The sequence below is a fragment of the Crocuta crocuta genome, unplaced genomic scaffold, assembly GCF_008692635.1.
Source record: "Crocuta crocuta isolate KB4526 unplaced genomic scaffold, BGI_CrCroc_1.0 scaffold279, whole genome shotgun sequence".
NCBI lineage: Eukaryota > Metazoa > Chordata > Mammalia > Carnivora > Hyaenidae > Crocuta > Crocuta crocuta.
The window spans coordinates 2,472,657-2,477,532 of NW_027551570.1; the positions used below are offsets into that span (position 1 = coordinate 2,472,657).

Genomic DNA, 4,876 nt, shown 5'->3' on the forward strand with positions numbered 1-4,876 from the left:
TGAGGGGGAAGGGGAGTGGTAACAGTAAGCTGCATCTCAAATGAGTTAAAAATGAGAGGAATAATATATAGACTCTGGAGAGTGAAATAATAGCACAGTTGGTCCCTTTAGAAATATGTAAAGACAATTTAATAAGATCGAATGGCCCTTAGGCTACTAGTCTTGACAGAAGGTATTTGCATATATAGAAAAGAAGGTAACAAAAAAAAGTAACTAGTCAGTTTGGCTAATGTAGGAAAGGAAGGTCAGATTATTAGGACTCTATTCATGCCAACAGTGGATAGGGTAAAAAAAAATCCCATATCCTTGCAACTAACATGAGCACTTGATATTAAATGCATGTATATTCCTATTGTGGAAATGGATATTTGGGGCTATCATTTGTCTGATAACAACCAAAGCAAATTAATTACACAATTAATTTCCCTACTTTAGTCCCATGCTCACCATACACCCTTCTTTCTATAACTTGCCTTTGCATGAAGCTCTACAGGTTGGAAGAGAATGTGCTTCTCACAATGGAATGGGTATTTTAGGCTGAATGAAAATAACATACATTATTGTAAATATAATTGGTATCCTGTTTATCCATCATTTTCTTTAGTTAATGTATTCTGGATTTTCCTGGTGGTCATTCTACTTTGATATTTACCTTCCTTCACATTCTTTTTTCTATATTCTGTACCAAGGAAGTATTTAATGTGATTATTCATGAAAATGAACTAAAACATTGCTGCAGAGACAAGTGCATAATTGCCATTTATCGACTTCAGATTTTAAGAGTAGATCATCCTGTGCCTTTCAGGGAGTTTGTGTACCTTCTCACGGGTCCTCACATTTTAATACATTAAAGGCTACATTTATGTCTTCTAGTTTATATAGCTCTTATGTATTTATTATTTCGTCTGATCTACACATCAACCAAGCAATGTAGCTGGAACTGGTTTCTATTTTTACATGAAGTTCCAAGGTGTTCTTGTTGTTTAAGGTTATAGGTCAATGTACCAGATAAGTGGAAATTGAAAACCAATTGCTGTATCTAAGACCAATAAAATGTCTACAAGTCAAATGATGTGTCAGATTGGGGAAAGACATAAAATCCTCNTGGTCACACTTCTAATCCTTGAAGAACCATACTCCCATCACAATACACAAACAGAGGTTGCTGGCTTTATTTTATTTATTTGGTTCATCCTCAGTTACTTCCTTAAATATTTATATAACAAGGAGAAATCACTATTGAAAATTAGATATTTTTAGGAGGGAAAATCCTGGTAAAGGAAACCTTGGGTTTCTGCTGGCCTTTTGTGTTGCCAAGAAAATAGATTGGCCATTTGATATCTCTAACACATGATAAGTTTGGGATTCATCCAACATAAAGTAGGTTTGGCAGTAAATTTAGAAATAATAGCCAGAGAGAACCGAATACACAAATAAATGGTAAGAAGAACTGGTAGATTTTAGGGACATTTCAACAGGGAGTAGGAAAAGAGAGTTAGGAGAGAAGAGAGGTATTAAGAAAATGACTGGAGCCTGGGATATAAACTGGAACACAGCAGAAAGTAAACAACCTGTAGTGGAGGAGTCAATAGAAAAACCTTAAAAAATGGTTTCATAATTCATTTTTACTTTTTTCTGCATTATTGTGATGCTTAGATACATCCTGTATCTTTCCTTTCTATTCTGTAAACCTTCAGTAAAGTCAGCTCTGCACACAAATGCCCCTTGTGAGGTGTTTGTCTTTATAGAAACCAAGAGGAGTTTTGTTTCCTTTCGGCCGGAACCGCCATCTTCCAGTAATTCGCCAAAATGACCAACACAAAGGGAAAGAGGAGGGGCACTCGCTACATGTTCTCTAGGCCTTTTAGGAAACATGGAGTTGTTCCTTTGGCAACATACATGCGAATCTACAAGAAAGGTGATATTGTGGACATCAAGGGAATGGGCACTGTTCAAAAAGGGATGCCCCACAAATGTTACCACCGCAAAACTGGAAGAGTCTACAACGTTACCCAGCATGCTGTTGGCATCGTCGTAAACAAGCAAGTTAAGGGAAAGATTCTTGCTAAGAGAATTAATGTACGTATTGAGCATATTAAGCACTCAAAGAGCCGAGACAGCTTCCTGAAGCCTCTGAAAGAAAATGATCAGAAAAAGAAGGAAGCTAAGGAGAAGGGTACTTGGGTTCAGCTGAAGCACCAGCTTGCCCTGCCCAGAGAAGCACACTTCGTGAGAACCAATGGAAAGGAGCCTGAGCTGCTGGAGCCCATTCCTTATGAGTTCATGGCATGATAAATGTAAAAACATAAAATAAAAGACCTCAAGACTGTAAAATGTTTTCATGTTTAATTGAGTAGCAGTGTGGTATCCTCTCCCCCAAAGAAATATTTAAAGCAAACTTTAATTGTGTCCAAATTCATTGGGTGATGTCTTATTCTAATTTTGTGAGTTTGGGGGCACCTGGTTGACTCAGTTGGTTAAGTATCTGACTTTGGCTCAGGTCATGATCTTGCAGTCTGTGAGTGTGAGTTGTGTCAGGCTCTGCTGACAGCTCAGAGCCCGGAGCCTGCTTCTGATTCATTCTCTCTCTCTCTCTCTCTCTCTCTCTCTCTCTCTCTCTCTCTCTCCCCCTCCCCCGCTTACGCTCTGTCTCTCTCAAAAATAAATATTTATTTAAGAGTGGGGTTTTTTTCTTGCTGAAAAATGTGAAGTGGTTTATTGTACAACAGAATATGCTCAATTGATTAGGAACTGCCAGATAGTACTTATAAAATATTTAATAGTTTGAAAACACTCCCTCCAAATCGCTAAGTAAAAGGAATCTTAAAAAACAGGTAAAAGGTTATCTGTTGCGATTGCATCTAAGCTCACTTGAGTACTTACAATTGTATCAAGTCTTTAAATAGCTATGTTATAACGATAAAGAACTTCCCTTTGAAGCTCATTACTTAAAAATAGATGGTTTAAAGCACTCTTGATTCCTACTAAATTATTTTCCCTGTCATTTCCTGTTCGTGTTTTTCTGTATGGTATTAAGAAAAGTTTATTTATTGGAAATACTTTCTATTGCCCCAGGTCCCTTTGCCCGAAAATACCTACCCTTGATAAAGTTGGTGAACTTCTGATCATCCTTTGTTTGCCTTGCATGTCATAAGTGAACCTTCCTGATAAAAGTATTTTAAGGGGAGGAATGAAAGTGTTTGGAATCCGGAGAAAATGTGGTTTGGGACGATAGAATAAAATCCCTTATATCTGTTACCATGAAAAAAAAAAAAAAAGAGGAGTTTCAAGTTTGGTTCCATGGAATGTTGGAAGAAAGTAACAGTATGAAGATCATGGTGAAATTATTAATAAGTTGAATAATTTATTTACAGCAGAAACAGATAATTAGAGACCATATGACCGCAGGAACCCAGGCTTCCAGTCCATTTGCAGGAATCTTAAAGAGAATATTGGATTTCCTACTGCTATGGCATGGGGTTTAAGCCAATCTTAGTTTCATTTCAAGGGGCAGAGTGATCTTAGCTAGCATCTGGATTACTTAAAAAAAAAAAAATCCTTCTAATGATTGGCTCATTTTCCCTATAATCTTATTTGATTCACATTTTATTACATTCTGGCCAAAACCTCTGCATTAAAAGTTTTATTAAATTGGAACATAAAGGATTAATTTGTTCTGGATTATTGCCCATTTTATGCAGTAAAGCCAGTAGGAGGAAATGATTGATTTAATAAATGAATCCCAGAGACTTTCTCAGAAGTAGTTCATGTTAATTTAAACACTCATTGTCAATGTAGTAGGCAGTTTTGAAATTTCTTTTAAAGATTGAAAATATCAGCTAAATTACATATTCTTACTTGAAAACTGAAGCTAGTGCATATTTTTACATTGGTGATGACCATTCCTATTTAAAGAGCAGAAGCAGAAGTAGATATATATGAAAACAAGCCATGAATTGACTAAGTTTGCTTATGAGAAATATCACATCCATGTGATGGTACTAATAGCTACTGTAATTAAACATTTACTATATGTTAGGAGCTGGTTAAAAACTTTTACCATGTATATCATTTGATTTTTAAAAATCCACAGAGATAACTATTATTATTCTTACAAAATTTCAGAGAGGTTAATAAGTTGCCCAAGGCCACATAGGTAATAAATGTCAAAGTTTGGGCTTGACCTCAGGTCTATTTCATTCCCAAGCTTGTATATACTAGCTAGTCTGTCCCGGCAAGACCATGATCCAGGTGAACTCTTTTTAATAAAGTTGTATCAGTTGGCCTAAATCAAAGGGGTTATTGCATGCCACTGACTTTCATGATTTGAAATGTACATCTACTTAGGAAATAAAATCACCACCAACAAATTAGCCTTGGGAGAGCCACTTATTTTATAAATAAGTTGATTTCCTCTTTCTACTTCTCATACTCTATAAAACCTAAACTATATATCACTATTTCAAATAGTATAAGATTCCTAGTAATCTCATCAGATTAGGTAATCATCTAGTCACTTCATATTCTAAACCTCTCCTGATCTTTCGTCTACTTTGTTTATTCGCCATTATTTCCTACTTCTTTTTCTCTAAACTTTTCTCATTAATCCAAAAATATATACTGGGAGACTATTACATGCACTGGAGGGGATAATAAAGAAGCATGAGACTTTTGAGGTAGATCCAGAAATTTGACTAGAACAAGGAAAAATAAAGAAAGAAGATGGGAAGAGACAGGATAGGATGAAGAATAATAGATGGGGTAATTTAACAGTGGTGCCTGACACCAGAGTAGGGACTTAACAGATTTTCTTGAATGAATACATGAATGAATGAATGAGTGAATGAGGAGTCAAATGAATAGACAGATGGTTGAA

At 35.8% G+C, this 4,876-nt stretch overlaps 1 pseudogene; it reads left to right on the forward strand.

Annotated features, from left to right (window-relative positions):
• The first annotated feature begins 1,772 nt into the window (after positions 1-1,772).
• LOC144220576 (large ribosomal subunit protein eL21 pseudogene) lies at positions 1,773-2,409 on the forward strand (annotated as a pseudogene).
• The last annotated feature ends 2,467 nt before the right edge of the window (positions 2,410-4,876 follow it).